This window comes from Elephantulus edwardii, unplaced genomic scaffold, assembly GCF_000299155.1.
Source record: "Elephantulus edwardii isolate Elephantulus edwardi_28Jun2011 unplaced genomic scaffold, EleEdw1.0 scaffold00071, whole genome shotgun sequence".
In the NCBI taxonomy this organism is placed as follows: domain Eukaryota; kingdom Metazoa; phylum Chordata; class Mammalia; order Macroscelidea; family Macroscelididae; genus Elephantulus; species Elephantulus edwardii.
The window spans coordinates 10,580,644-10,587,698 of NW_006399821.1; the positions used below are offsets into that span (position 1 = coordinate 10,580,644).

General features: G+C 40.5%; 1 pseudogene; it reads left to right on the forward strand.

Annotated features, from left to right (window-relative positions):
* Nucleotides 1–3,090: 3,090 nt before the first annotated feature.
* Nucleotides 3,091–3,758, forward strand: LOC102852374 (annotated as a pseudogene).
* The last annotated feature ends 3,297 nt before the right edge of the window (nucleotides 3,759–7,055 follow it).

A 7,055-nucleotide genomic window follows, 5' to 3' on the forward strand; every position in this document is an offset into this window, starting at 1 on the left:
CAGGGGTTGGACACTATCACCAAGAGGTGGGGATTTTTAATTTGTTTTTTTAAAAAACTTCAGCCTTTCTTCCAAACCTTTTTGTAACCAATATTGTTTTTACTAATGAAAAAACCAAAAGGCAGATGCTGTCAAGTCTATTCCAGCTCATGCTGAACCCATGTGTGTGAATGGAACGGCTCTGGAATTTTATTGGCTGATTTTGAGATTTAAGCCTTCCTTTTAAGATGCCTCTGAATGACCTTGAAACTCTAACCTTTCAGTTAGAGGCACCACTACCTCACCCACAGGACCTCTATCTCACTTCTTAAAAGCATATACAAAAAAACCACACCACAACCCACTGCTGTAGGGTCAATTCTAATTCATAGTGTCCTGTGGAGCGGAGTACAATAGCCCCAGTTTTCAAGGCTACTGTCTGCAGAAGCAGACTGCTTCATATCTCTCTCTCAGAGCAGCCGATGGATTAGAATCATTGACCCTTTGATTAACACTGAAGCACCATGAGGCCTCCTTGTTTACTCTATAGTTCCCTGAATTTGTGTTCAGCATTGGAAGGAGGAGGCAGGACATGGCTAGGAGTCTGACAGCAGTTCAAATCCACACCTCAGAACCACATCCGAGACTTTGGCCAACTTTCCTCATCTTCTTTTCTGTAAAATAGAAATGATAATGCCCAACTCGTAGGTGTGTGAGTACTAAGCAATAAAACAAGTGTGATTGCTAGTGTCATTGCTCTTGTGCTTCTCCTCATTGCATCTTGTACTTTAGCAGCTAACTTACACTACAAAGGAGAAAGTAAATGCACATTCAGTCCATTTTGCTGTCTATTTTCTAGTGAACCAGTAAGCCTGGTCATTTTTATGTTTCTGAACTTTGTTTCATATTCCTTTCCAAGAATTTTACCCTAATCACGACCTTCTTCTATGATCCCTTTCTACAAGTTCAGGAGTCATTGCTGGGAGACTTAGTTCTGACCTCAGGGTTGCTATGGGTCTTAACTCAATGGTCATGGATTAACATATGTTAATATGAATGTAGAATATTATCTGCTAAACCTAGGTGTGGTTGTTACACCTGTCTGTATCTGTTTGAATTGCCCATCTGCCTGTGTATCCTATTATAGACCAATCTTTAATATTTCAGCAATAAAACATTTATCTTTGTTGGTTCTATTTCTTGTGCACCAAACTTCCCTTTCTTTAGTGATATAATGTTGATCACCCACTTATTAAGACCTCAAATTTTAAATTATTTGTCCAAGAATACATATTATGTAAATGGCTGAGCTAAGGTATGGAATAGGATCGTCAGAACAACAACAACAACAAAAAGATTATCCAGAGCACATAGAAGCAATTATTTTGTAAATTGCTGTCTAACTTGGGAGGGACTGGAAAGCATTATGCTAAGTGAACTAACTCAGTCCTACAAGGACAAATGCTCTATAAGACCATTATTGTAGAATGAGTATGAGGATCTAAGCTGGGTGTGGAAATAGAGGGGTGCGGAGAGGGGGTAGGATGTTAATCGTTGTTGTTATGTGCCATCAAGTCACTTGCAACTCATAGCAACCCTATGTACCAGAGCCCTAAATGCTGTTCTAGCCTGTGCCAACCTCGCTGTCTCAAACACACTCATTCCCACCACTCCAATCACAGAATCGATCCATCTCATCGAGGGTCTTCCTTTCCTGCGCCATCCCTCCACTCTCCCAAACAAGATGTCCCTCTCCAAGGACCAGTCCTTTCTTGTAACATGCCCAAAGTATGTCAGACGAAGTTTCAGCATCCTTGAATCCAAGGAGCATTCTGGCTTCACCCCCAGGACAAACCTGTTTATTCTCGTAGTAGTCCGTGATATATTCAATACTCTTCTCCAGCACCACAGCTCAAAGACATCAATTCTCCTTCTATCATCCCTATTCACTGTCCAACTCTCCAATGCATAGCACATAATTGTGAAGACTATAGCCTAGATCAGGAGCACTTAGTCTCCAGCCTGATGTTGTTGCTCTTCAGTACTCTTGAGAGGTCCCTCACAGCTGACTTTCCCAGTGCAGTTTCTCTCTTGATTTCCTGGTTGTTGGTACCAAGAATGTTGACTGTGGAACCAAGTAAACTAAAACTGTTTATCTCAATCTCTTCACCATCCATTCTGATGCTGCCAATCAACCCAGTGGTGAGAATCTTTGTTTTCTTGATGTTGAGCTTCAATCCGTATTGAAGGCTGCAGTCCTTAACTTTCCACAGCAAGCACTTCAGGTCCTCCTCAATTTCACCAAGCAGGGTTGCATCATCCGTATAACACAGGTTGTTGATGACTCCAATCCTGATGCCACATTCCTCCTCGTACAGCCCAGTGTCTCAGATGATCTGTTCTGCATACAGATTATAGGGTTGCACAATTTGATGGGTGGGTGAGGTGAAGGAAATGCAAAGGATCTTTTGTGAAAAACAATGTATTCAAACTGTAAATAAATAAGTATAAATTTTTTTTAAAAAAAGATATTAAGGTGTGCCTGATTCAAACCATGAATGATCTTTTCATTTGCTTCCTATGTATCTGAAAATTGAATAATGAATAAGGGTGAAGGCACTGAACAACAACATACAGAAAAAGGATACAACCCAAATGCACACCTTTCTTGATTTTAAACAATGCAGTGTTTCCTTGTTTTGTTTATACAACTATTTCTTGTTCTAGGTATAATATTTATATGAGCACAATCCTGTGCTCTGGGATACCCATTTTTCTCAGTGTTATCCACAATTTATTATTATCTACATAGTCAAATAATTTTGACAGTAAACAAATATAAATTGACATTTTTCTGGTATTTTCTGCTTTCTGCCAAGATCCATCCGACATCAGCAATGACATACCTCGTGGTGCAATCTCTTCAAACTCAAGCTTCAGCCAGAAGTGGAACACCCCTAACCATTCCTTGTGGCAACAGAAGCTTGGACAGGGTACAGTGGTGATTGAGCGAGCCTGGCGGGCGGGCGCCGAGCTCTGGCCCAGCCTCCAAGTGCCCCCTGCCCACACTCCTAATGCTTCACGAGTGTTGAGCCCTTCCCGGCCGGGACAATGGGGAAGTATTTCCTGGGCCAGAGCGTGCTCTGGAGTTCCTGGGACCAAGTGTTCGCCGCCTTCTGACAGCGGTACCTGAATCCCTACAGCAAACATGTCTTGACGGAAGACATAGTACACCAGGCAGGAGGTTACCCCTGACCAGAAACTCCTGTCCCAGAGACTCCTGACCCAGACCAACAGGATGCCCCGCTGAGCTGAGCGATTGTTTCCTGTCAATGTTGCTCACTCGGTGTACATCCTGGAGGGCTCTATTGTGGACCCACAGAAACAGACCATGACCACCTTCACCTGGAACATCAACCATGCCCGGCTGATGGTGGTGGAGGAACGCTGTTTACTGTGTGAACTCTGATAACAGTGGTTGGACCAAAATCCGCTGAGAAGCCTGGTTCTCCTCTAGCTTGTTTGGTGTCACCAGAGCTGTACAGGAATTTGGTCTGGTTCCATTTAAAAGCAATGTGACCAAGACTATGAAGGGTTTTGAATACATCTTGGCCAAGCTACAAGGTGAATCCCCTTCTAAGACACTTGTTGAAACTGCTAAGGAAGCCAAGGAAAAGGCAAGAGAGACAGCCCTGGCAGCTATAGAGAAGGCCAAGGACCTAGCCAGCAAGGCAGCCACCAAGAAACAGCAGCAGCAGCAGCATCAACAATTTGTGTAGCCATCATTGGCCCTGCACAGCCCTTCTACCACCACCATCGCACAGCAGACAATCCAGCTCCAACCCCCTATCCCCAGTGTTCTCTTCTATTAAAAATCAACATCCAACCCTATTTCTTGCCTAAGAGACAGGCTAGGGCGAGGGGTAAGGGTCTTGTTTGGCATCTACAGAACAGCAAGCCTGTCATCCATGGTCTGTGCTGATTCTGCATATTCCTCCCATTTGGCAGCTGAGGCACAGAGAGTTACAGACTTGCCCAGGTCAGTGTGCAAGTGAAGTGGGAAATGCTAGACTGTATGTATACTCCGTGAGGGCAGGGATCTGTTTGCTCTCTGATGTGTCCCACGTATTTGAATAATATATCGGCACTCAATAAACAACTGTTGCCTTCAGTTAGTGCCCCTCCCCCCAAAAAAATCTAGCTTCAGTTTCTGGCAGTTCTCTGTTGATGTTACTACATCATCTATTTTTTGTAATCTTCAGCAAAATTTTACTTGCATGTGATATTAGTGATATTGCTTGATAATTTCCACATTTGTTAGAGCCCCTTTTTTTGGGAATGGGGAAAAAAGATAAATATCTTCCAGTTAGTTGGCCAGGTGCTACCTTTGTTTGCTAAAACATGTCAATGACATCCCATTAATTCCTGGGACCCTATATTTTTATTTTATTTATTCATTGTTGCACATTTTGTGCCTCCTTTCCTCCCCCTCCCTAATCCCACGCCTCAGTGGACCCCTTGTTCCAGATCATCTTCATACATATAATGCATAATCGTATATTTCTTTCAGACAGTTCTTCCCGTCATGTGTTCTAATGCAGTCTTCATTATCTATCCTCTCTTTCTCTATTCCCTCCCCTAGGACCTTATTTTTGCCAATGACTTCAGTGAGGCTTGAACTTCTTCCTTCCTTCCCATTGGTATTGATCATATGGGACTTCTTGAAATAAATTTGTCAATTGTTTCTATGGTACAGTGACTCTGTATCCATTCCATCTTCTGTGACACTTCCTGCATCATTGAAATTTGCCTGCTGAATTCTTCAATATTGCAACTAGAGAATTGAATTTGTTTTTTTCCAGTTCCTTCAGCTTGAAAAACATCTAGTCAATTATTTTCTTTTCTAACTCTAGTTCTTTGCACATTTGTTTATAATACTTTGCTCTGTCTTCTCAAGATGTCCTTTGAAATCATCTGTTAATCTCTTTTACTTCAACATGTATTCCTTTTGTTTTGACCTCACTATTTTCTGGTGCTGTTTTGGCCTCACTATTTTCTGGTGCAATTTTCAGATTTTCTTCTGACACCCATTTTGGGCTTTTCTTTCTCCCCTGTCTTTTCTTTCTTTCTCCCTTTTCACTTTCTTCATGGATGATATTTTACATTTCATTACACAATTTATCTGGGTTTCAATCATTAGTGTTCAATGCCTCAAACTTGTTATTGAGATAGTTGATTTTGGTTTTTTTTTTTAAATTCAGGTAGGATAGACTCAAGGTCATATTTTGGTTCTTATGGGCTTGTTTTAGTTTCCTTCGGCTTCAGTTTGAACTTGCACATGAGTAATGGATGGTACTAACAATTACCTAGTCTTGTTTTGACGGCTGATATTGAGCTTCTCCAATGATTCTTTTAAGACAGATTAAGAAGGAGAATTGGCTATCTACTTCAGAAATAACAAGCCTTCAAAAATTCTGTGAACAATAGAGGAACACAATATAGATCAAATAATTGGATTTTGTACAATGATTTCTTTATTACAAATACTTTTTAAAACCACACACACAAATGGGACTATACATATAGACCTTACCTGATGATTGCACAGGCGTCAGATTGACTACATCTTTGAAAACACAGGCTGCCCAAGGGTAATCTTAATCTGAAAGAATAGGACATTTCAGCTTCCCTTCTGAAATGCCATTGTCAAGTGGAGTCTAGAAAACACAATCTTCAACTCACTGGGCTTGCCCATTTTGAAGCTATCCATTCTTAATGGTTTGCTTTTATTCTTAGTAACTTTCAGTATTTAAAATATTATACAAAATAAGACTTTATTGATATTTTTAGGTGTCTTTGTTTCATGTTTATGCAATACAAATTTGCATATAATGTGACTGTTTAATTCTGCTATCAGTGGACTTAGAGCAATTTTGTATTCATAATGATCTGTGTATTCAGAGTAGAACTGCTGCATTGTGTTGTCAATGATGTTGGAAGCTCTCTTCCAAAGCATCTTTAGTGAGTGAAAATATTTACTGAGAATGCTAGTAGTCTAATTAATGCTTAATCATTTGTGTCACCCAGGGACTTCTTACTACAGCATTTCTAGTAATAGAAAAATACTTTCCAGACTGGTCACATCAAGGGTTGGTAAGTCACTGCTCTGACTTGTTGCCAGGTATCTAAGAAGTAACAGGAAAGGCTCCAGTGTTGGTTTATCCCCAAAACGCAGGGCCTATTGTATGAGTCTGAGTCAAGGTTTTGAAGTCATGTCTTAGCCTTTTGATCAAGAGCCAAAACACTGTGTGAGAAAATATTCCTTTGTAATCACACAGTAGAGAGCATTAGAAGCTGTCTATGTACATAAAAATGAAAAGTTCCTAAACTGCCAGTGACCCAGTAATGAACTCAGGACTTTATTGGTGAGTCAAAGCTTGGGGCAAAAGGACAATATCCTGTTTTATGAAAAGAAGTAAAATGTTTTATATTAAGGTCAAGACAAAGACAAAGAATATGATGTATATGAATGATTAAGTGAGAAACCAATACAATTTGTAAGCTTTTGCTAAAAAAAACAAACACACATAAAATGACAAATAATATGCAGAACCCTTAGCCGATTCCTCAATAATCTGAGTAAAAAAAATCATGCTGGGAGAATGGCCACCACACGTCTCCAAGCCACTGTCGGCCAAGCTCTGCCTCTATCAAAGCAAAAAGTATGCACAATGTGTAGGGGCTGAGGAAATGGTGCCATGAATGTGCGGGAAGAAGGCTGCTGTAGACTGAGAAGTAACTGTCTTCTTCTGGCATTGTGATCCAAGATGGACTCAAACCCAGACTTTGGGAGGGACCTTACAGAGATTTCATTGATTATTTTGGTTTTTTCTTTGAAATCAGAGTTTAATGTCAAAGAAATTGTTTTAATGCTGTATGGACTCTTGGGGGTGGGGTATTCACTTTTCTAATTGGGAAATTAAAATCTGGAAATATGTGCTGCTCGTAATCCATTTCAGGTTGGTAATTCAGATCTTTTCTTTGGTAGTCATACTCATCTGAAGGATTTCAGCTAA